At 42.2% G+C, this 26,799-nt stretch overlaps 1 protein-coding gene and 1 long non-coding RNA gene across 4 annotated transcripts in view; one reads left to right on the plus strand and one right to left on the minus strand.

Moving 5' to 3' along the window:
• Dopr2 (dopamine receptor 2) overlaps positions 1 to 26,799 on the plus strand; it is a 188,272-nt gene that overhangs the window by 116,226 nt on the left and 45,247 nt on the right. Inside the window, exon 2 of one of the 3 annotated variants that reach the window (XR_016323320.1) lies at positions 6,247 to 6,280. The exons of the other annotated variants lie outside the window; for them this stretch is intronic. The gene's annotated coding sequence lies outside the window, so the exon portion shown is untranslated. The remainder of the gene's footprint in view (positions 1 to 6,246; positions 6,281 to 26,799) is intronic. 3 annotated transcript variants of the gene reach the window in all.
• On the minus strand, positions 8,111 to 15,056 carry LOC149502647 (uncharacterized). The gene is made up of 2 exons (XR_016323318.1): positions 13,357 to 15,056; positions 8,111 to 12,913 (listed from the first exon to the last, which is right to left on the minus strand). It is a non-coding gene; the product is annotated as an uncharacterized LOC149502647 (long non-coding RNA).

Genomic DNA, 26,799 nt, shown 5'->3' on the forward strand with positions numbered 1-26,799 from the left:
ATCTACAACGTAAATGCGCCACACACCTTGAGATATAGTTCTAAGGTCTCAGTATAGTCACAACGGCTGCCCCACCCTTCAAACCGAAACGCATTACTGCTTCACGGCAGAAATAGGCGGGGCGGTGGTACCTACCCGTGCGGACTCACAAGAGGTCCTACCACCAGTAATTACGCAAATTATAATTTTGCGGGTTTGATTTTTACTGCACGATGTTATTCCTTCACCGTGGAAGTCAAACGTGAACATTTGTTGAGTACGTATTTCATTAGAAAAATTGGTACCCGCCAGCGAGATTCGAACACCGGTGCATCGCTCGATACGAATGCACCGGACGTCTTATCCTTTAGGCCACGACGACTTTGTAGTTTTAATACCACAGCCTGAGAACGCGGAGCTCGGAGCCGCTTCTTTGTCCTCTTCTTTGAAGACGGGACTTTCTCCGACACCCTAGTGGGTGGAACGGCTGTGGCCGTTCTCAAGGTCTCCCCCCTCGGCTTAGCGCGCCTACGGGTGACCGTAGACCAGCTTTCGGTTACGACAGCTGGAGCCGGAGGGAAGGCATACGGTTCGGGTGGAGGCGCTAACACTGTGGCCTTTTGTCTAGGGCCTCGTGTCTTCTTGTTCACCGTGGACGGTAGTGCTGCTTGTGCCGTTGTCGACTCCAGCGTAGTGTCAACAAGGAGAGGAGAATTCGGCGATTTCTCACAGCTCTTCCGCTTATTCGCCGCTAAGGGTGGCCTGATGCGAGGCTCCGGGGGTAGCCGCATCTCCAGACTCGCAATGCGAGCGTCAAGCATGGTGCCAACGGCACGCATAATGCGTTGGACACGCAACTCCTCCTGGTCCTCTGTGGTTGAAGCTGGGGCTGGGGTTTCGACTGGATTGGACAACGTCAATGCCTGTGATATGCGCGCCAGCTCCTTATGCACCTTCTGCAGCTCCTGCCGGAGCTGTAATATCTCTTCCTGCTGACAGGCGTTTACCGCACGCAGCTTTTCCATCTCTTCGGTCGCGGGGCGGTTCGCCAGTTCTTCTGTGACTTCCGTTATTGTCACCGCCAATTCCTTTAGGACACGTTGATACGTGCCCTTCAGGTTTCCGGGCTTACTACATACCTTCAGAGCCATCGCGGCACTCTCCTTCAGACGACACTCGGGATCTTTCTTAGAGCTCCCTTCCATGATTTTTGCGCTTCTTAATTCGCGCATACTACGCATGCTACCGGCATCCTTTATCTCAGAGCGCTGAGCTTTAAGATACACCTGTTCGTCCGCAGTCAGACCGTACTGACCAGTGGTCGTCGGACGACCGCGACCTCTCTTCGATTGCGGCTTGACACCACATTTACCAGTAGTAGCTGTTTCATCCGAGCCGGAGCTGCTTACAAACTCATCACTGCTGATCGTCAGGACTCTTTTTCGCTGTCTGCGTGTCGGCGAAGAGCGGGCTGACGAGTGGGCCGACCCAGCTGTGGTCATGCTATCATCCGACACAAGAGTGGTTCTGGACGATCTCCCCTCACTGTCCTTAACAGACCCTTCTGCTACTACGTCCTTCGCGGACCCGTTCTTCCTACTTACGTCCTTCCCGGACCCTACTCCTTTTTAACCCCGTCCTTCCCGGACCTTATCTCAGTGCAGTTTGTGCCCCCCCCCAGAATACGAGGGGCTGCGCACTACCGACGAGTCGGTAGTACGGAGGGATTCTCCCGCCTGGCGGGTACCCTCCTGGGGTATTACTCTTTGCAAACTGGACATTTCATTGGTTTCCCTTAATTTTTAACCCGAGGTGTGGTCCCCTGGGACACCCTAGTGACCGGTCACCCACCGGCCATGCATCCTCTCACCAGGTGTCAAAGCTTAGGATTAGGATTGAAATAAAGAGAAGAAGAAAATAAAACAAAAGAAACCAAAAATAAAACGAAAGGCAAAGAAAGACAGGATAAAGAATAACACAAAACGATAAACCAAAAAGTGAAACGAAGAAAGAGACAGATTACAACTCAAAATATAAATTAAACAAATTAAGATAACAAAAAGACAGTTAGTAAAATAACGAAATAATCAAAGGGAAAAGGATAAAAGGTAGAGGCCCACGCTTCTCCAGGAAGACCACCCTTCAACAAGTGAAGGGGGAGGAGAGCTTGGAACCCCCAGAGCTAGTTTTGGTCCACGTCGTTCGGTCTCTCTCGTTGTAACAAAACGAGAGAGACGGAACGATGCCTCTGGGAATGGTGCCCAGAGGCCCGTTATCCGCCACCTACGGACGCGCCCGGTAGGAGTCCAGCAACTCCCGCGGGAAACACTATACCATACTACTACTTTTGATAATTCAATCGTTGACAGTTACAAAATAACTGACAACTTGAAAGTATAACAACTTGAAAAAATACATAGAGTCGATAAAATAAGAGCGAAGTTATAAAATTATTGTAATTTCATCGTTCGCAAATTTATCAATTTAATTGGAGGTTTTTAAATCGTTTGGAAATGTCATACAAGCTTTCCGTTACATCCAAACACACATGCAACACAACCCAATTAATGTACAAGCGCGTTAAAAACAGATCTGCTTTTACGAAATACATACAGTTACTTTTGAAAGCGAATCATATCGCCACTTTGACGCCACCAATAGTTATTTGTCAAAGATGACGTCTAATTCAATCAAGGTAAGTTTGTGCAAGTTTGCTTGTACACTGACAGACGCTATCAATCATGCCTGACCGCTAGCACACAATAAATTGGACCCAAAGTCTGTAACGGCCGTGCTGACAACAAACTTGAGTCGTCGATTAAACAAATTCAATTAAAATTCCCGAGTGAAGGTATTTATTAGACTGATGCACAAAAAGCGTAATTAGAATCACTAGCTTTGAATGCTTACGTGCATGCGTTATCTATTTTTGCTACCAAGAAACCGTTTCACTATATTATTATACTAGCGACCCGCCCTCGCTTCGCTTCGGAAACATTAAAACACACATGAAACCAAAAAAATAAATAAAAAAAAGTAGCCTATGTTCATCAGGGACAATGTCGGCTTCTAATGGAAAAAGAATTTTTCAAATCGGTCCAGTAGTTTCGGAGCCTATTCGAAACAAACAAACAAACAAATCTTTCCTCTTTGTAATATTAGTATAGAGTATAGATATAGATATAGATATGGAGCTCACAGCCCACCTGGTGTTAAGTGGTTACTGGAACCCATACACATCTACAACGTAAATGCGCCACACACCTTGAGATATAAGTTCTAAGGTCTGAGTATAGTTACAACGGCTGCCCCGCCCTTCAAACCGAAACGCATTACTGCTTCACGGCAGAAATAGGCGGGGCGGTGGTACCTACCCGTGCGGACCCACAAGAGGTCCTACCACCAGTGTATATTTATTCTGTTAAACGAGTAACGAAACATGGTATCCGAGTTTGGGAACGCTCGCATCCCAGCGGTCGACTCATCGGCGAACCTTCCATTTGAATTTCAGTATACCGCGCGGTAAAAACATTATTCAAATGAGTTTCGAAGCTAATTATAAATATTTAAACAACAACTTTATTAATATGCAACGTCTAATTAACTTTGGGATTATATTAAATCGGGGGCAGGCTCGGGGTGAAATTTCGTGAAGTATAATATAAAGCGAAAGTTATGAAAATCAACTTGCGAAACGAAATATTATTCATCTGATAAAATTAAAATACGAATCATACTTTAAACGTTTTAGCGGTGAATCTTGTTAATTTTAGAAATGTTAACGTGAGTAATTTGTTCGCGTTTTCACTTCATTTTGTGGTATAAAATCTTTTAGATATCTTATCTTATACTTTTAAACGAGCAATTCTTGTATATTAATATATTTATATAAACTGAATCTCGGAAACGGCTCCAACGATTTTCATAAAATTCAGTATACAGGGGATTTCGGGGGCTATAAATCGATCTAGCTATGATTTATTTTCAGAAAATGTTGTTTTATTCGTGTTTTCAATAATCAACTCTTCCCGACATCTATTGGCGAATAATAATACTATTTTTCTTAATTGAGGGCAACTAATCGCTTTAAAGACACAACAAGATGGCGTTATCAAAAAAAAACGAGCAAAGCTATCATCATCTAGTAATAATATAACATCTAAGAAGGTTTCTAGGTGAAATGTTAAAGAAAATAATATTGGGAATTCGATCTTATGTCTTAAGGTGAGGGATAGTATGTGCCTTTTAATATCTATAAGTCTAGATGACCAGGTCTAGCCAGGAGTCGTGAGCTCTTAAACATAAACAGTGATAATTACTAAAAAGACACGGTTAACTTTTAAAGGTAGGCAGCGGCTTGGCTCTGCCGCTGCCATTGCTGAAGTCCATGAGCGATGGTAACCACTCATCATCAGGTGGGCCGTATGCTCGTATGCTCACATGTAACTTGTACACATAAAGTCTTCTCAGGTCAGAGTGCCTCATCACAACAGTACATACCTGTCTAAGTTCTTTTTTTATTTTTCTACAGGCAGTTCGATAAAAGCAATTAAACTAGTAATTTATTCTTCGAGTGCTTCTGACAGCTCACAGGACCGATCCACGGCTGATTTCCTGCGATCTTTTTTTTTTCTATGAAACTTATTTAACTTATACACGAAGTTCAGACGGCATAAAATTAAGTATTTCTAGTTTGAAAGTAATATTATTGGTTTTTATATAAAATTATTGAGTATTAAAAATTATAGTTATTATTGATGTTATTACAGGTCCTATCAGAGATTCGATGATAAGTTTTTTTTTTAAATATAGTCTAAAGAAAAAGGTGTATTTTAGAGCAAAAGACCAAGCTTGAGTCGATAGGTACATATTATATCTAGGACATTTCTGCTGTCCATTATTATTTACAACCAGGTAAAAGCCATATGCATATATGTCGCAGAACCGATAACCGTTGGGGTAGACGTGTTCTGGAGTGGAGACCGCGAACCGGAAAACGTTACGGACGCCCTCCTGGATGAGAGAGCGAGGAGATGGAGCGACGACCTGTGCACGGCACCTGGCAGTAGCTGGATAGGTAGAACCGAAGATCGGGTTTAGTGGCGAGCTTTGGGGGAGGTCTATGTCCAGCAGTGGGTTGCCGCATAACAAATAAACGTTACCTTTCAACCAAATTTACACCAAGTTTGAGATATATGTAAATTTTAGCTAAAATCTCTATTTACTAGCAATATCTCCATCTTATATCCAACTAAAGTCTATCATCTACTCTTAAAAAAGTTAAAGCTACATTATATTTCGCTAATCAAATCACCAAAGCAATTCTTGATTTCAACAAGGCAGTACAAAATGAAAATTTGACCAATATCACAATACCGTTACATTTCTTAAAAAAAATTTACTTAGAACACTGATCATCTACAAAATGATCCCAAAAAAAGCTCAATTTAACATTTTTAATTCCTGATATTATTAAAAGACCGTCGCGATAAATCACAGGATAACTGTTATTAGCAGCGAGTTTCGTACAATTGAAAATAATGATTTACGGGGACGTTTCGGCAATAAGCGTGAACGATTCGGTCCGCTTTGAAACTCTCCAAGTAAGTTCAGTAACAATCGGGTCGCCTGTCAGACCGCCGATCAGCAATATAATCGACGAGCTCTATACTTAAAGAGCTAGCTTGTGCCCGTAACTGAACGCCGTCGTTTCATCGTTGCAAACACCTCTCCCTTAAACAAACCTCTTAACGCACCCTACTTAGCGCTTTTATTGGTGGTAGGACCTCTTGTGAGTCCGCGCGGGTAGGTACCACCACCCTGCCTATTTCTGCCGTGAAGCAGTAATGCGTTTCGGTTTGAAGGGTGGGGCAGCTGTATTAACTATACTGAGACCTTAGAACTTATATCTCAAGGTGGGTGGCGCATTTGCGTTGTAAATATCTATGGGCTCCAATAACCACTTAACACCAGGTGGGCTGTGAGCTCGTCCACCCATCTAAGCAATAAAATAAAAAAAACCTCTTAACGCACCATACTTATCGCGAAGTCATCGCAATTTTCCCATTTCCCGGCCAAAAACACATTCCCAACTTATGTGTTAAGGTGTTCGCTTCGTGAAGTACTAACCAAGTTTTTGTTCGACGTTGCAGTCTCGAAGTTGATCGCGATTTATTTTCTGCAAAAACTCTGATACGTAAAAAGGGGAATGATCGTATCGAAAAGGCGTGTATTCGCTTTATAAACAAGTCTATTACGTTGTTTCAGGCCTTTGGCGAGGAGCGACATGGAGGTACACGTGGTAAATGGGATTTAGTACTTTGCATAATGTTTGCCTCCGCCTGCTAACCGTAGGTGTTGGCACACAACGTCGCCCGGTGACGTTTATTGTATGTAGCTTTATTTTATTTATTATGAAACCGAAATTTTTTTTTTCGTGGCCAAACGTTTTGAAATAATAAAGTCAATTCCGTTTTATGTTTATTTATTTGTGGCTTGGACGTCTACTCGTAAAAGAGCTCACAGCTCTCCTGGTGTTCGGTGGTTGTCAAAACTCCTTATGAATGTTCGCCTATTTATCGCATATATGATGTCGTCGTGGCCTAAAGGATAAGACGTCCGGTGCATTCGTGTTGAGCGATGCACCGAACATCGGTGCATCGCGCCAAGTTTTTCCAATGAAATACGTACTCAACAAATTTTACGATTGACTTCCACGGTGAAGTTATCATACGGTGAATAGCAACGTGTAATAAAAATCAAACCCGCAAAATTATAATTTGCGTAATTACTGGTGGTAGGACCTCTTGTGAGTCCGCGCCGATAGGTACCACCACCCTGCCTGTTTCTGCCGTGAAACAGTAATGCGTTTCGGCTTGAAGGGTGGGGCAGCCGTTGTAACTATACTTAAGACCTTAGAACTTATATCTGAACGTGGGTGGCGCATTTACGTTGTAGATGTCTATGGGCTCCAGTAACCACTTCACGCCAGGTGGGCTGTGAGCTCGTCCGCCCATCTAAGCAATAAAAAAAACATATAACCTTATATAGTTCTAATTAGGAATATAGTTCTAATTGACACGTATAACCGCAACGCCAACCGTGCCAACCAAGGGGTAACCGTGCGGGCTCACTACCAGTATATTATAATACAATTTTTATGATGCAGTTTAATTTGATGTTAGTATTTTCCCATTGTCATAGGAGATATTTATTTTTACGTGAATTTTATTACAGTCGAATCGGCGAACGCGAATGTCACCCCACCCAAAAAACCCACCCCTTTGGGACATAAAACCGGATCAAATTAAATGAGAGCGCATAACTTCTGTATTTGTGACCGAATTATGCAGAATAGCAGTATCTACACTTACTGGGTCACAATGTGCACTAATAAAGCATGTGCTTCAGCCTTTTATTAGTTTTGATAATACAAACAAAATAAATAATACAAAATAGAAATAATTTTATCATTTTAAAAAATCAAATAAAACCCCCTAAGCCTCTAATAGAAATGATGACCGTATTCAGTTAATCGATTTCACTCTCGTCCAAAAAGTATACAAAGTAAATAACATAATCTTGTATCAATTGGACGTTATTAGATATTACAGGAAAAGCTCAAACTCGACTGCGCACCGTAAAAGCATCGTGGAAACTACTACTTAGTTTCCCAGGAAATATTTTATAATCGTTAGGCGGTTGTATTTTCCGGGGAAACGCCCATAACTGATCATTAATCGCTATCGGCGAAACTTTACAGTACTTACGTTTAAAGGATAAATATTCAATTTTGAATGTTCACCAGCGTATTGAATATAAAGCTGAAAATTGCACAGCAGTTTGCCAGCTACGAGTAATCTATACACCTTCCCGACACCAATATGATTCCAGTATCTGCTAGTTGTCACTATTTGTGTTTTCAGGAGTAATATTATTATCCTGAGAAAATATACAACTGAATTCGAACCGAAAAATTTTGTGCGAAGCTACGGTGCTACACCAGGCGTAGCTTCGTAGCGTTTGCTCCACAACCTCTACGACACGTTGCTAGAGAACAGTGCCCTTTTATTTCATTTAAGTAATATTGTTACGCGCTGGGGTTCGGGATAAATAAAATTTCACCAAAGTACAACTAAAAACTGTATTCAACACTTAGAACGCTTAAACACTTCAGAAATACCTTAAAACTCTCAATTCGCTTCTTCCGCTTCGCTTCAGGTGATCCGTTCGCTGTTTCGCTTCGAGTAGTTTCGATTACTGAACGACTGCGTGCCATCTCCGCAACGATTTTATAGCCGATCCCACATCCCTAGAATTATCGAGAATATTCCGCACATCTCTAGTATTATGTTTCCGCTATCCGACAATAGACGGCGTTGTACTTCTCGAGCGCTCTAGATGCTACTAAGTCCTTCTATTTCATTCGACTATTCGGCGATAGATGGCGTTGCTCTTACCGGCGTAACAATATTAATAATAATTCTATAATTTAGTTTTCAGTCAAACGTTTACGGATAACTTAGCTTATTTTGTATTCAGGGTTTTTGTAAATAAGATAATCTGATACATATCGAGTAAGCTAATTTTACTAACAGATCACAAAAAAATCCGCGCGGAATATGCTATTGATAGTTTCCATGTTGATTGACCACGAAAACTCTAATAGTCGAAACGGCGAATATGATAAAACGAAAATAATAAATCGTAAAAGTGGTTTTGAATCGTCTTTGAAGTTTCTTGTGAAACTCGAAAGAAATACAACAGGATAAATTTTCGCTTGGGGCACTTGAGTGTAGTAAGTTTTCCAAGTAATATAAACATAAGCGTAAATAACCATGTTTGTCTTATTTTTATATACTTAGTCTCACCATAAATACTGTTACAAAGGAAAACAAAAAAAAATCTATGGCAAAAAACATTTATTACTTTTACAGTGTGTTAATTTAATACATAAATATAAAACAATTTAAAGTATAAAAAGCTTATTCGAAGTGGTCTCCATTGGCTGCAATACAGTCCTTTAAACGTTGAGGCCAGTTATCAATAAAAGCACACACTCTTTCCAAGGGAAAATTTTTCACTGCCAATCGTACGAATATTTTTAGGGACTCCAAATTATCATGGCGTTTAGAGCAAGCCGTACTCTCTATAACTGACCATAAATCATAATCCAGCGGATTATGATCGGGACTAGACGACGGCCGGTCTTCAGCTCTGATGAAGTCCGAAACGTTCGTTTCCAACCAAGACTGCGTAGACCGAGCCTTATGACCTGGCGCCGAGTCTTGCTGGAAGGACTATTCTTGATTATTGAACATGGAGTTGTTAAGGGGCTTCACTACCTTCTCAAGAATGGTATTTTGATACACTTGTGCCGATGTTTTGATACCTTTTTCACAAAAGTATGGCTCAGTCACTCCTTCATAGCTAATACCCCACCAAACCATCACTGAAGTCGGATAGTGCCCACGTTGCACTCTGTCGACTGATTGGGAAGCTTCCTTTGAGCGTTGAGCATAAATACGGTCATTTTGTTTGTTAAAATGTTGCTCAATTGTAAAAAAATTGTCATCCGCAAACAAAAATTTTCTATGACCTCCCTTTGCGTACCGCTTCAGTAGTTGTTTCGATCTTACCACCCTATTCTCTTTTAAATTATCAGTAAAGAAATTACCAGTACGTCTCTTATAGGCTGCAAGTCCTAAGTCATCTTTTAAAATACGCGACATGGTTCTAGGTGCTATCTTCATCTCCCGAGATAAAATATTTTGCTTTCGGACAGGATTTCTTCGAATTCTTTCCCTTACTGCTTTAACCACCTTTTTCGTACGAACAAGGCCGGCCAGATCTTTTTCTGTCACAAACAGAGGAGGTCTCATTGCACCTATTAATAGCCCGGTACACAACGTATGGAGAGTTTTAAAAATTGTATTGGCTCCATACCTACTTTGTGTAATGCAATCACAGCGATTCGGTTCTCTTTACCACCCCACTCCATTTTAATATCGCAAAATATTGTACAATGTATTGGCGCCAAAATGAGAAAACTCAATGAGCAATCATATAAAAATGACAGATTCCAAATTCAAAGGTAATATTTTGTTTATTTTTAATTGAAACAGTATTTATGGCCAGACAAGTATATGTAACTATATATTGCATAGAGAAATAATGTCTGTACGTTTGCTAAATTTTGTTGTTACATGTTACATTGTTGATACCATTCTGATATCAGGACTCAGGACTGTGGCTTTTTTGGAACCGGTGGTAGAGTTAACATTGTTATTTGTTTTTTGACATTCAACAAGTGTGTCACACTGACATCTAAGTTGAAATAAATGATTTTAAATTTGAATTTGAATTTGAATATAGGACTTCAGAATTCTAAAAAAAACTTCCTTTTATTTTGTAATTAAAACAAAAATCATTTTCCATTATTATTGATCTGTGATCAATGTAACTGTAATTATTTTCCCTAAAACCATTCTGCGGGAGTAAAATGTGAATGTAAGATCCATTATAGTACGTTATGTTAAAATATCTAAGACAGTTCCCGTGTATCTGTTAGGCATTCGTAAATAAATAATAAAGCAATACACCCAAATACGGATAGAGAACCAATTTCGTTCAAGTTTTGGGGCATTCTATGAAATATCTCCAATCAGTAGAGTAGGTAGTAGCTTAAATAACTCCCAATTTCACAAAGGTCGTGCTTAATAAAATCTAACTAAATTTCTATTACATTTTTTTTCATATAATATTACGTAAACAAATGACATGAAATCTACGTGCGTTGAAACAATGTTTTTTTTTTATTATAACTTAATTTCAATCCTCAATTCGACGAATAGATAATTAGTAATAACATTGAGAATGATATAGTTCTTGTTAAACACCATATTATTAGAACTTGATGGTCTTGGAAACTCACCATTACATCGTAATTAGTCGTAATCTACCGCCAAACAGATCACAACATCATAATTGTGTTTGTAAGCTTGAAGGTAGATATTATCTTGTTGAACACCGAGTAAAACGAAGTCACCTTTGGTTTCTGATTTAATCAACAATATGTTAACTTGACAATTCACTTTAACACTTGTCCAACTTTAACCAGTACGTACAACAGTCACTGAATCACACAACGTAACAACGATATAGTAAGTGCACCGGGCAAACGCAGTCGAACGAATGTTCATTGCGAGGCAGGTACCGCCTTTTTATACTGGCCGGCGCAGCTGACTTATTTATGAGTCATTTCTGTTGCACCTGTTGTTTGTGAGTCGAACGACACGGCCGGCGCACCTGGCTTGTGTGATTCACTCCTATTGCACGTGCTAAACAGAAATATCGTTAACGCCGTCACGGCCATACTGACGTGCGCTCGTCCTCGTGCGCGCATTCTTATGGTATGTCTGTGAACAACAAACGTGTTCGTTCATCCTGACATTAACGGATGCAACTTAAAACGTGGTCTATGATATTAACAATCTAGTACGGTTCGGTTCGCATAATTCTTCAGAAAATCCTATACTGGCTATAAATACTGACTGCTTATATACCTGGGTCAGTTCATTTAAAACTCTTCAGGTATGTAAGTATGTCCCTTTTAACTTTATCTCTTCAGTTTTTCGAATTGGACCGAATAATGCTAGACCGGATCGCAATCCCTGTAGCTAATTGTTGTGGCTAGTCCGGATGAAAATCCCTTTAGCCAAGTCGTTGGACCGGATACACCCTTCAACGACCTACATTTTTTTTTCTCTTTTTTTTTTTTTTGCTAGTCCGGATTAACATCCCTTGAGCCAAGTCATTGGACCGGATACACCCTTCAATGACTTACAATTTCTCTCTTTTTTTTCACTCTGCGTGTACGGTAGCATTTGTTGAAACATTTCTTAGACTAGAACATTTATATGGACTTTCTTCAGAAATAGTGCGAGACCGACCATCGTTTTCTACATTTCCAACACCTGCACCCGAGGTGCCTGACCTAACAGACATTGTATCACCACCCACAGACATAGTATCGCTATTTGCGGATAAAAATGTCGCTTCTATTGTCAGTGATAGAGTCGTCATCATTAAGATCAGTTTCATGAACAAGATTAATTAACCCATCTGTGTACGCCGTCACGTCATCGTCACTATAATTTTCAGAAATTTCTAGTAGGCCTGACGGGCCTCGAGGTATTTCACGTAAGTTTTCATGGGGAAATTTGTACACTCTATTAGAACTATTTACATGTCTCAATTTATACCTATCGTTTTCCAAAACTGCAGTAATGTTGAAGGGACCTTTACATTTTCGGTCAACTTACGAAAACAAAATCCCCAGCGGAAAAGAGGTTGACTTTAGCTTTGCCTCGACTAAACCAAGCTTCTGTTTGTGCCCTTTTTTTATGTTTTCGCCGGTCTTCGACCGTGCTAAATCAAGATCTGATCTAGAGGGATTATCACTCTGTTGAAACTTTAAGATATTTCAAGTGAACTACCCTGAACGGCAAACGTCTATTCTATTGGAGTAAACCCTGTTACTCGACAACGTGCACTATTAAGGGCGAGTTGAATATCCCCTAAGTGCTCTTACCATCATGATTGGTCTAAGTTACTTTCAGATCAAAGAGTGACTTGTTCATGAAACCGCTTACCATTGAATAAATTACTATGACTTTGTTTTATAAGACTACATTCTGACCCTGAATGGAACATAAAGGGGAAGCCAAAACCACTTATCTGTAACACACTGAAGCTCTGGAACACACGTTGACGTCTCTGGTTGCACCTGCCACAGCACCTGGAGCAGTGTCGTTTTTCTTCTTGTAGCGCATGGAACACCCAGAAGCTACATGACTCGCATCACCGCACACGTAACAGCTGACTTGCAGGCGAGAGCCGGGTGCCCACGGATGAGGAGGTTGTTCAGGTTTTGCTGGAATATCGAAAAAAGTTTGAGAGCAGTATCTGTCGCAACACCCTTCGGCACGATGCCCAGGTTTTCCGCAGAAATGGCAGCTTCCACGGAAAAAAACTTAGAGAGCGTTTTGGTTCTTTATCAGGATCTTCGTTTTTTCTTTTGAGGGTAAAGCCACGTAATGTGTGAAATAGACGATTTTTTGTGGTAATAACGACAGAGTTCAATTCCCGACGGATTCTTTCATCACACTGCGACAGTATTGATATAACAAATCCGGTGGCTATTTGTTCTGGCACATTAGCGTCGGGAATCTTCTTTATAAGTTGCCATAGCCGGATACCGGCTTCAGCTGGTCCCTTTTTGCTTTCCATTTCAAATTTAATAACCAGGTCGAAGTGGTCTTGCATCATTAGATAATTTTGTCAGCATCTCTTTAATAGTAGGCCAGGATATCTTACCAGGCTGTATTTTTGTGAGGCAAGTAGCAGCTCGAGCCTTAAGCGAATGTGTGAGAGTCAAAATTAAATCGACACCATCCAATACTTCAACTACTTTAAACGGCCCTTTAAACTTCGTATCTAATTTCGTTTTATTATGCTCTTCGTATTAATGTGTGGACGAGCTCACAGCCCACCTTGTGTTAAGTGGTTACTGGAACCCATAGACATCCACAGCGTAAACGCACCACACACCTTGAGATAGAAGTTCTAAGGTCTCAGTATAGTTACAACCGCTGCCCCACCCTTCAAACCGAAATACACCACTGCTTCACGGCAGAAATAGGCAGGGTGATGGTACCCGTGCGGTCGATGGCACTATACGGAGCACCCGTCTGGTGCCACGTCCTTACCCACGAGAACGTCGCCGCGCTGCGACGCCGGCAGCGCGCGATCGCAGTCAGAGTTATTCAATGATACCTCACAGTCTCCTACGAGGCGGCGCGCCCTAGCGCAAGTGCAGCCGGAGCGCGGGGGCTCCAATATCGGCAGTCCGTGCTGGAGGCGTGGTCTCGTCGTTTGGCGGACCCGTCGGCCGGCCTCCGCACCGTCGAGGCGATCTGCCCGGTTCTCGCGGACTGGGTGGGCCGCGACCGCGGAAGTCTCACCTCCGGCTACCTGTGCAGACTCACAAGACATTTTACCACCATGCAAACTTCTTACCGCAACAAATCTTACCAGCCACCACGCAAACTACAATTTTACGGGTTCCACCTCTCTTACACGATGTTACTCCCACACTGAGGAAGCCAACCGCGAACACATGTCAAGCACGCACAAGCACGCACTTCACCGGAAAAACCTGCATCCGCCAGCGGAACCCGAACACCGCCGCATCGCCAGACACGAACGCACCGGACGTCTTATCTTACAGGTCACGACGACTTCAGATGTGTCAATTTTTCTTCCCCACGGAAACTTGCTTGCTTTCTTGTTTGCTTGCTTGCTGGAGCCCGAAGTCATCGAACGTGTAGTGTTATTGGTATTGAATCGAGTAGATTCTAAAATTTCAGCGACAATTCACAGTCTCATGTTCTGGTTTACTGTACTAGTGCCATGTAACTCTAGCAGTAGTCATTGGCTTAAAAACGATTCGTGTCGGAACTACCCACTCGTCATGACAGATCCATTATTGCGATCGAAGTTTCACTTGAGATTTGCACTTGCCTTAATTTCTTGCAATAGCTTGTTACGTGTTGTATTTCCGTTAGTAAATGCCATGTGATGAAGTCGACAGTCAAACTGGGCAACATGAGCCAGAACGTAAGATGTGACGATTTCTTCGTGGCTCAGATCTTCCATCGAGGTAACAGAGACGTTATTACACGACTTACGTATGCTGCATTCACGCTCTTGTGGCATACCACTACTAGTATTCTGATCTGCATCATGTTTTTTTTGCTGTACTTCGAACATGTTCAAACACGTCACGCCAGTGAGAGTAGAGTCCTGATCTCACTTCTGATGTAAGCTTGAAGGTAGATATTATCTTGTTGAACACCGAGTAAAACGAAGTCACCTTTGGTTTCTGATTTAATCAACAATATGTTAACTTGACAATTCACTTTAACACTTGTCCAACTTTAACCAGTACGTACAACAGTCACTGAATCACACAACGTAACAACGATATAGTAAGTGCACCGGGCAAACGTAGTCGAACGAATGTTCATTGCGAGGCAGGTACCGCCTTTTTATACTGGCCGGCGCAGCTGGCTTATTTATGAGTCATTTCTGTTGCACCTGTTGTTTGTGAGTCGAACGACACGGCCGGCGCACCTGGCTTGTGTGAGTCACTCCTATTGCACGTGCTAAACAGAAATATCGTTAACGCCGTCATGTTCATCATATCAATAGATACAGTTTTTGTTTTTGTTTTGTTGTTTTCGTGAATCGTGGACATAATTAAATCTATGTTTTCGCTTTAATCTCGCATTTTTTACTGTCGACGTTGCGAATACCTTACAGTTTTTATGGTCACGAACGACTCAGTTAATCGCCACGAAAACTCAATATTAAATATAGAGTACTAACTTTATATTAAATTAAAAAACAATAAACGCGAGATTAAACCGTAAGAGTAGTATTGTTACGCCGGTAAGAGTAACGCCATCTATCGCCGAATAACAGAAACGAATATCGTACTAGTAAAATCGAGAAATACAACGCTATCTATTGTCAGGTGGCAGAAACACACATCGAAGCTACTCGACTTGCCCAGAATGTTCTCGATAAATCTAGGGATGTCGTATCGACTATAAAAGCGTTGCAGAGATGGCACGAAAACAGTCAGTAATTGGAATTACTCGAAGCGAAACAGAAAAACGAACGAACGGCGAACGGATCGCCTGAAGCGAAGCGGAAGAAGTGAATAGAGAATTTTAAAATGATCGCTAAGTGTTTGAAGTGTTAATACACTTTAATTTGTACTTCGGTAGAATTTATATTTATCCCGAACACCAGGGCGTGACAGTATTAATACGTGATCTTGGGTTCCCCGGACTACTGCTATTACTTCTGATAGTCCATCCGCAGTCTTCTATCTTCTTCTTACCTAATTTCGTTCTTAATTCCTACCTAAGCTCCGACTTAACCCAATAATTCGTAGCCGTCTAGTTTTTCTTAAGTTGTTGTGATGGGTATGTTGTGAACATCAAAGTAATATACCTATGTATGTAAGTAAGAAGGCAAGTAATGGTTTTCACATGATTAACACAATAGAAAACAATCGGTACACGTCGTCTATCTATATAAGACACGAATACGATGGTTGACTATAAGATTTTAAAACAAATATTCAATATGGCTTAAAATATTATCCAAGCTATGAATCAACCCTCTATCTATTTTATATATGTCAGCTGGCGTGGTAATTGGCATGGAGGAGTTCTGAGACTCTCGACTCGAGTGCAGGCAAATTAACGGAAAATCTGAGAACAAAATGTGCCTAATTACCCTCCTACGATAATCCGCAGTCTATCCATAATAAATTGTAGAAGATGAGGAGACTAATAGTGTTTAGATGTTAAATGAGCCGTTGTCGGTGTCATTGTCGGTATATATTTTTTTATATATTAATTATTATTATCGTATAAACTGAAAGAGTAAAATTCGTATTTTAAATCGGTAATCTGTATCTTTTTTACATTGATCTGACTTTTTAATCAATATCTTTAGATGTTACTGGGGCAAATATATTTGTAATATCAAAGCTCAAATGTATAACTAGCACACGTATAATATGTACAAGATTCAAATTTATTGAATGTCAATGTAAGCTCTCCCACCGATTCCAAGAAGAGCCACACTCAGAAAAACTGGGGATAGTTTTCCCTTGCAGACATTTCTTTCATAATATCTTGGGTTTTAAAATCTCCGCAATACAGTATTAATTGGAACTCCTTATTAAACAATAACATAAATTATATTAAAGGGGCTGGGAGTTAATGCCTCATCTCCACATAATACCAACTAGTCAAAAGTTATAAAAAATATGTCTGAAACGCTCAAAAAGTCACAACTGTATATGTCACAAACGTTTCTTGATTATACGCTTACCTCTTTGAACTTAGTACTAATTCAATTTTTGTGAGATTTTTAAAGTAATGCATCCATAAGCTTTAACTAGATGATTTTTTTTGATAACGCCATCTTGTTGTGTCTTCAAAGCGGTTAGTTGCTCTCAATTAAGAAAAATAGTAATATTATTCGCCAATAGATGTCGGGAAGAGATGACTATTGAAAACACGAATAAAACAACATTTTCTGAAAATAAATCGTAGCTAGATCGTTTTATCACCCCCGAAGTCCCCTGTATACTAAATTTTATGAAAATCGTTGGAGCCGTTTCCGAGATTCAGATTATATACATATAAGTATATATTAATATACAAGAATTGCTCGTTTAAAGGTATAAGATAAGATAGAGTTGTTTCTTTAATCCGAACCAACGCAAGCCGATATTTGTATTAAGAATCTGAGAAATTTACCGATATTTACACATTACTTACTGTCTGAGATAACAGACTGTAATCGATTCACACTGAATCCAGAGGAGTTATATTCATAAAACATTTTATATTAATTTCATTTAACTTTGATTGACTACTGTTACAACTTAAAAAGTTCAACGTTGCTTTAACTAAATTTCTTTTAAAATGTTGCGATGCTATAACGACGGAGGCAAGGTCTTCCATCGAGCGGGTGATATTACTCGCTAGACCGACGCGAAAAGTTGTTGTTCGGAACTTGTATATATGCAAAATTTACTTGAAAATGTTGTAAGCAGGCATCTGTCAAATATCTTGCGTTGTGTTTTTTTTGTTGCTTGGTGGACGAGCCCACAGCCCACCTGGTGTTAAGTGGTTACTGGAGCCCATAGACATCTACAACATAAATGCGCTACGCACCTTGAGATATAAGTTCTAAGTTCTCAGTATAGTTACAACGGCTACCCCACCCTCCAAACCGAAACGTATTACTGCTTCACGGTAGAAATAGGCACCTGGTACCTACCCGTGCGGACTCACATGAGGTCCTACCACCAGTAAATATAATTTATGATGGCTTCAACGTAAACTAAAAACGCTATAAGATTTTTTTTCGATAAGAATGACCAATAATTATGAGTAAATAAGTTCTATAAACTAGTAATATTACTGTTTTATTCAATTGGTACACACAATTCAAATGTGGCACAAATTCCAGTATGTTTATAGCAAAAAGTCTTGAGAAAATCAAAACAAAATAGACACCTTAAGCGCAGAGAGGTTAAAATGTTTATTTCTTTAGGGTAAAAACTTCAAGTGAAAGATCTTAACTGAACGTCGCCAAAGGACCACTCATAATACCTTTGTTTCTTAATTAGAATTTTCAGTCTCCACCGAAAGCTGAGGCTTTGTAAGCTTGTAAAACACTTCCGTTGAATTCAACAGATTTTATACAACATATACAAGATATTTTAATTCCTTCTCATGTTGCTCTAAGTTTTGGCAACTGGAGAGTTTTGGAGGGGGCGGAGACGCTGTCAGATCACCGATATATTCGGTTTGATCTCTCCGCCCGCTCCGCAGTCGCGGACGTCCACGGGGACCACCCCCGTGGTACATCCCGGTCATTCCCCAAGTGGGCACTGAAGCGCCTGAACAAGGAGCTCCTGATGGAAGCCTCTACGGTGGCGGCGTGGGCGCCCATGCGTCCACACCCGGTCGAGGTCGAGGGAGAGGCAGGGTGGTTCCGGGACACGATGCGTCGCATCTGTGATGCGTCGATGCCCCGGATCGGCCCTCGACTCCCTAATCGCCAGGCGTACTGGTGGTCGCCCGAAATTGCGCAACTCCGCGTGGAATGCGTTCGGGCGAGGTGCGAGTGCGCCAGGCATCGCCGCCGCCGCCTGCCGCGGTGCAACTATCCGGTTGCGTTCGCGGCGGCAGAGGCCCGGCTGCACGGCGCATTTCGCGTCGCGCAGAGGGCATTGCAGCTGGCCATCAGAAGAGCCAAGAACCAACACATGGAGGGTCTCTTGGAGACGCTGGATGAGGATCCGTGGGGGCGGCCCTATCATATGGTGCGCAATAAAATGCGCCCATGGGCCCCCCCGATCACGGAGCGTCTCCAGCCTCAGCAGCTGCGGGACATCGTCTTGGCGCTGTTCCCGCAGGAGCGGGAGGGATTTGTCGCTCCCGCTATGGACGCGCCGCCGGAATACGACGGCGAAGTCCCTGCTGAGGTGCCCCGTATAACGGGGGCGGAGCTCCGTGTGGCCGTGCGCAAAATGTGCGCGAAAGACACTGCACCCGGCCCGGACGGCGTGCATGGCCGGGTTTGGGCCTTGGCTCTTGGTGCCCTAGGGGACCGACTCTTGAGGCTTTACAACTCCTGCCTCGAGTCGGGACGGTTTCCTTCATCGTGGAGGACGGGCAGACTCGTGCTGTTGAGAAAGGAGGGGCACCCGGCGGATACTGCCGCCGGGTACCGTCCCATCGTGTTACTGGATGAGGTGGGCAAGCTGCTGGAACGCATTCTGGCGGCCCGCATCATCCAGCATCTGGTCAGGGTGGGACCCGATCTGTCGGCGGAGCAGTATGGCTTCCGAGAGGGCCGCTCAACGGTAGCCGCGATCCTTCGCGTGCGGGTCCTCTCGGAGGAGGCCGTCTCCAGGGGTGGGGTGGATTTGGCGGTGTCTCTCGACATCGCCAATGCGTTTAACACCCTGCCCTGGTCCGTGATAGGGGGGGCGCTGGAACGACACGGAGTGCCCCCCTACCTTCGCCGGCTGGTGGGTTCCTACTTGGAGGACAGATCGGTCACGTGTACCGGACACGGTGGGATCATGCACCGGTTGCCGGTCGTCCGCGGTGTTCCACAGGGGTCAGTGCTCGGCCCCCTTTTGTGGAATATCGGGTATGACTGGGTACTGAGGGGTGCCCTCCTCCCGGGCCTAAGCGTAATCTGTTACGCAGACGACACGTTGGTCGTAGCCCGGGGGGGGGGGAGTTTTGCTGAGTCTGCCCGTCTTGCTACCGCTGGGGTGGCGCATGTCGTCGGCAAAATCAGGAGATTGGGCCTCGACGTGGCGCTCAGTAAATCCGAGGCCATGTGGTTCCACAGGCCCCGGAGAGTGCCCCCTGTCGATGCCCATATCCTGGTTAGAGGCGTCCGTATCGGGGTCGGGGTGCAGTTGAAGTACCTCGGCCTCATTCTGGACAGTCGTTGGACCTTCCGTGCTCACTTTCAGCACCTGGTCCCTCGTTTGTTGGGTGTGGCCGGTGCGTTAAGCCGGCTTCTGCCCAGCGTTGGGGGGCCTGACCAGGTGACGCGCCATCTCTATACGGGGGTGGTGCGATCAATGGCCCTATACAGGGCGCCTGTGTGGGGCCAGTCCCTGGCCGCGGGGGTGGCGAAGCTGCTGCAATGGCCGCAACGCACCATCGCGGTCAGGGTCATCCGTGGTTATCGCACCATCTCCTTTGAGGCGGCGTGTGTACTGGCTGGGACGCCGCCTTGGGTTCTGGAAGCGGAGGCGCTCGCCGCTGACTATCAGTGGCGGGCTGACCTTCGCGCCCGGGGCGTAGTGCGTCCCAGCCACAGTATGGTCAGAGCGCGGAGGGCCCAATCTCGGCGGTCCGTGCTGGAGTCATGGTCCAGACGGCTGGCTGATCCTTCGGCTGGTCGTAGGACCGTCGAGGCGATTCGCCCGGTCCTTGTGGATTGGGTGAATCGTGACAGAGGACGCCTCACTTTCCGGCTCACGCAGGTGCTCACTGGGCATGGTTGCTTCGGTGAGTTCCTGCACCGGATCAGAGCCGAGCCGACGGCAGAGTGCCACCATTGTGATTGCGACTTGGACACGGCAGAGCATACGCTCGTCGCCTGCCCCGCATGGGAGGGGTGGCGCCGTGTCCTCGTCGCAAAAGTAGGAAACGACTTGTCGTTGCCGAGTGTTGTGGCATCGATGCTCGACTTCTGCGAGTACACCATCTTGCAGAAGGAGGCGGCGGGGCGCGTGAGAGACGCACAATCCCGCCGCCGTCGAGCGGGGGCCAGGGAGGCGGATCTCGCCCAAGCCCTGGCCCTCTAAGTGTTTCGGGTCCCCCCTCACATGTCGGTCTGGGGACCGGCGAGGGGGGCCTAAGAAGACGACGTGCAAGCTGCTCTGCACGCGTTTTTCGCAAGAGCATCCGGGTGATGGAAGGCCGGCTATCCTCGACCCACGCTGGTTCTGGTCCAGCGGGGTATTCCGTAGGATAGCTCACTCTAACCGGCGCCATCTAGGCGGGCTTCGGATAGCCTGCCGACCGAGAGGGCTGGTGGTCGTGGCGCCGACGACCGCCGGTCCGGCGTCCCGAGGGGGAGGGTGATGGGAGAGATGTGCTCCGCACTATACGCTTCGCTTTCCCCCCTTTGCCTCTTCATGAGTTCTGTCTCATGCGAGGTTTGGACGTTGGTTGTTGAGCGACAGGAGGTTTTAGTCAGTTCGACTCTGCTCATGCTCATGCTCCGCCCTCTATCCCCAGTGGAGGGCGGAAGTCCGGAGATTTCCTCCTGACCAAAAAAATTGAATTGAATCCGGGCCACCAGTAATCTCTCAATCATAAAAAAAAAAAAAAAAAAAATGATATTAGAACTTAATATTGATGTCAAGGCTTATTTTGAGCTCACTCAGATAGCTATTCTGTCTATTTCAGGGAGATAGTAAAACACTGTTGAGGCTGCGTGTCTCAAGGTGAAAAGCAACATTCACAATGTGATCATAATGAACTCTAGTAATAAATTAATACAAGATGGAAAGTGAGTTGTGATAAACCTTTTTTTCTATAGCAATAGAAACAGTAAATAATGTGATATTAACACATTTTGTACGCTTAAACTTGCCTTGAGATTTTAAAATAGTGATTTAGTAATATTTTTATACTAAAAATGATATTTATCGGAGCAACATTACTATTTAGTTAACTAAGATTAAAGTAAATTTTCTAAACGTTTCCTTAATGTTGATATTTTTGTTTACTATTTTATGTCCAACGCGTAAATACAATTATTAAAGACGGTATTCAAGAGAATTCATGACTAAACTACCGCCACTTTCTTCTATAAATACGAGTGACTATTGTCGCACAAGAAATTCCTTCCGGTTGGAGCAGCCGAACGGAGCAAAGTTTTGTGTTCTTATAGTTGTAAGCTTGAAAATCAATTAATGGAATTCATTGGAATGTGAGTCTTAATTACTGTCACTAGAAAAGTGAATGACAATAATGAAGAGAATTACGTCATAGTCGCTGACGTCATCATTTATAAGAACATCACGACACCAATCGCGCCGTCATCTGTTGCTGACATCTGCTTTTTACTGGTGGTAGGACCTCTTGTGAGTCCGCGCGTATGGGTACCACCACCCTGCCTATTTCTGCCGTGAAGCAGTAATGCGTTTCGGTTTGAAGGGTAGGGCAGCCGTTGTAACTATACTTGACACCTTAGAACTTATATCTCAAGGTGGGTGGCGCATTTACGTTGTAGATATCTATGGGCTCCAGTAACCACTTAACACCAGGTGGGCTGTGAGCTCGTCCACCCATCTAAGCAATAAATAAATAAAAATCATCATATGTAACAACAACTTGGTCCAAGTCACTCTGTCATATTTATTCTATTGTCATTCAACGTAGAAAAAGTATATCAGGCTTAAGTTAAATTTCATTTTTCAGACAATTCCTTAAGCTATTTATCTTGTAGCATTTAAATAAGAAAATCAATGTGTGGTTGATAATAACTTTAGGAATGTCAACCAGACCAAACCAAATAAGATGCACTAGATTAGGAACAAAACCCTAGAAATAAAGCACAAACAAAAATCCATTACGCAAGAAAAATCTAAATGGGTTAAGGAATAGTGAAAAACTCCGGTTAACTTTCGAATCAAACCAAGGAACCGCTCAATCACGCCTCTACTCAGAAAATCCACTTCATCGCAGATTTAAAGTGAAACTTCCTTTGTCTCGAGGGCATCAAGGTCGAATTTCGTGCGAAGTATTCTCAGTGATTGATAGCGAGTCGCGTGACACTTGAAATTGCTTGGCAGTCGTGTGCATGAGACAGCGTTGTATGTTAAATTAATGGTCGAGCCTCAATCCAATCCGTAGGGCCCGCCATTGACACTAATACAGGGACAAACCCCAGAAATCGGTGCAAATAACCAGAAGAAAAGACATATCTTCATAACGAAAAAAATGTTTTTCAACTTTATCGGAATATTCAGTTGAGATTCTTTGAATCGCGTATTTAAATCATTAAACATAGTAGTTAAGTCTTTAAACTTTTTTTTACGATGTAGTAAAGCTTCAACGATAACAATACATTTAAATTTAACATTCAAAAAGATTTTAAAGAGGACGTGTATCATAAAATTGGCTCTTAAACATCCTTAAAACAAGTCATGTGTGAGGCTAAAAAACATGACGTAAAAGATTTATCCCGTCATAATATGAAGCTGTTTCCTTTGCAAGTATATGGTGAACAGAGCAGTAAAAAGAGTATCATCTATACTAATATTATAAAGAGGAAAGATTTATTTTGTTTGTTTGATTGTATTGAATAGGCTTCGAAACTACTGAACCGATTTAAAAGATTCTTACACTGTTTGGAAGCTACACTATCCCTTAGTGACATAGGCTATATTCTTTTTTTTAAATTAGGAATCCTTACTAAAAGTCCAATAATGTAACGCAAGGTGTAAAAAAAATACCTAAAATATTCTTTACATCGCGTGTGCTTTGTTTGTTTGTATTGAATAGGCTCCGAAACTACTGAACCGATTTTAAAAATTCATTCACTGTTTGGAAGCTACACTATTCTCGAGTGACATAGGCAATATATATTTTTTTTTAATTAGGGATCCTTACTAAGAATCCAATAATGTAACCCAAGGTGTAAAAAAATTACCTAAAATCTTATAACTTTAAACGAGCAATTCTTGTTCTCTATAAAAATTTAATGTAAAGTGTGGGCGGCCACTGCAGTTATTCTGAAATGCACGCCTAAGAAAAATTTGTAGTTCGTAATAAGAATATATTCAAAAAAAAATGTATAAAAATTTATTAAAATGTTAAAATGAATGTCAATGTCAGTCATCGATTAAGACTAGTTACTAGATTACGAGTGGTTTTAAAAAAAATAAGATTTTGCCCTACAATCCCACATATTCCATATATGCGAGCTTATCTTTGTTTTGATTAATTTTAATCTTATATTAGGTAAATTTTATTTTTTGCTAAGATCTAAATATTTTTTATGACAAACGAATAATTTCCTTGTCTCCGTCAAATAAAAACCAATACATTCAGTACAGAATCAGCGTGAAAGGTTTTCAACTTTTCTGCGTATTCTTCCTAAATTGAATAAGTTTTTTTTAACTTAAATTTATTTTTTATTTTTTATCATACCCGAAAAATAGCAGCGATAACCAATTTTTATAAATTAAAGTAGCTAGCTACATTAACAAACTGATAAAGTGCTTATTCCATCGTAACTGCGAATGCACGATGTAACTGAAGTCGTCGTGGCCTAAAGGATAAGACGTCCGGTGTATTCGTATGAAGCGATGCACCGGTGTTCGAATCCCGCAGGCGGGTACCAATTTTTCTAATGAAATACGTACTCAACAAATGTTCACGATTGACTTCCACGGTGAAGGAATAACATCGTGTAATAAAAATCATACCCGCAAAATTATAATTTGCGTAATCACTGGTGGTAGGACCTCTTGGGAGTCCGCACGGGTAGGTACCACCACCCCGCCTATTTCCGCCGTGAAGCAGTAATGCGTTTCGGTTCGAAGGGTGGGGTAGCCGTTGTAACTATACTGAGACCTTAGAACTTATATCTCGAGGTGGGTGGTGCATTTACGTTGTAGATGTCTATGGGCTCCAGTAACCACTTAACATCAGGTGGGCTGTGAGCTCGTCCATCCAATTAAAAACTGGTGTATTGAATCAGCTACGTATTCTCAGTTTAAAAATAGTGTTACTCTACATCTTTTTCTTGCTTCCGTTAATGGTAACTAAGGCATTTACGAAACAACAGACAGTAGTGAGCATTGTATATGCATACTAATAACTTCAACCTTCGTTCCTCTTGTCCCTCAAGGTGGGCGGAAGTCACCTTATTGTATCTGTGGTCTCCGGTAGCCACTTAAAATCATAATTGAACCTACACTTCAGGCTCTTTATTATCTATATAATCGTCATCATTATCATCAAATAAATAAAATTGGAGTGTCTGTTTGTAATAATAAAATAACCACTTTTTTACTAAATGCGTATTATTATGTATACACAGTACATAATAATATACCAAAATAACTTTATTTTTTAATTCTGTGTGTTGGTCTGTTTGTTCCAGCTGATCTCTGGAACGGCTGGACCGATTTTGATGGGACTTTCACTAATGGGTAGCTGATGATCTAAGAAGTAGCTTAGGCTACCTTTTTTAGACTAGCTTCGCCCCGCGGCGTCACCCAATCACCGCGGGTGACATCGCGGAACTCACCTAGTTATTAAATATACTCGACCACTAACAGCTTAGTCATCTGTGACCATAAAACTCTAATGTATAGAAATATGATTATTTAATGACAACAAAAACGAACACTAAGCCGTAAAAGTAGTTTTAATTAAGTCTATGAAAACCGTAGATAATACCTACTACAACAGGTGAGTCATGTGCTGGTTTACCCAAATAAGCTTGCGCTGTGGCAATTGTGCCTGGACTGTATTTATTGTTTTTAGATATTTGTTTTATCTTTATATGACCAATTGAAAACTTAATATAAAAGAAATATAAAATTGATGCGTTGCTCTTAGCAGCTGGATGTGAAAGAGAAATAGTGTCATGGCGGACGTCGCTCCTTGAAATTTTTATATTCAGAAACTGAATATACTCCCCAGTTGATATATCTTTAATGATTGATGGGAAGTGGGCAGATAGTGTTAAAAGCCCAACGAACGGCAACTCGTCGTGTGAAGATGTCTGCAACTCTTCCGATACCGTCGCCACCTTTTTTTTTCCTACCTAGGCTGATAGCCTTGAGAGGCTATATCAGCGTTGCCTTAACTAGTAGGTGAGCTCACGGGGCTCAAACTTGATGACGTTGCTAACACGAACCCTAGCAAGAGCCGTGCTTCGCAGAATCTACCACCGGATCGGAAACGCGACCCACTGAGAAGATCCGGCGAGAAACTCAGTGGGCTGTGTCTGAAGGTTAAAGTATACAGCTGAAGTATACGTAAAGTTGGAAAAATACCGCTTAAACCAAATAGCCTCCTCGAATTATAATGACAATAAAAATGCGAGATTAAGCCGTATAAGTTATTTTAATAATAACATTGATGTAACCCTTAAATTGTCAATTGAAAGTTGAAATAGCATCTGCGTGGTTGCTTCAGTTTTGTTAGTAAAAACAAGTACGGTAAACATAGTTGGTAGAATATTAAAATTCATCTTCTTTTAATTAAGTGCTTAGTCTATGTCGAACCGTATAAAAATCCAAGTTTGCCCTGTAAATAGTAAAGGGCTTGTCGTTGATTAGAAGCTTTTTCGAAGTCACAGGTTATTTTTTTTATTAATTGACTATTATTGATGCGGAACACGTTACTGCGTCAATAGTAACATGCTTGTCATTGATTAGAAGCCTTTTCGAAGTCAGAGGTTTTTTTTTTATTAATTGACTATTATTGATGCGGAACACATTACTGCGTTAACCTGAGTTATTATGCTGACGATGATGACGGTATATTTAGTGCAAGTTGTAAAAGTAAAAACTCAAAAGCTATGAGTTAACATTGTAAAGTTCAACAGCGGGAGGGTGCGAGGTCGGAGGGACGAACCGATCGGTTCAGACCCCGTCATGTG

This window comes from Bombyx mandarina, chromosome 07, assembly GCF_030267445.1.
Source record: "Bombyx mandarina strain Sakado chromosome 07, ASM3026744v2".
Taxonomy (NCBI): domain Eukaryota; kingdom Metazoa; phylum Arthropoda; class Insecta; order Lepidoptera; family Bombycidae; genus Bombyx; species Bombyx mandarina.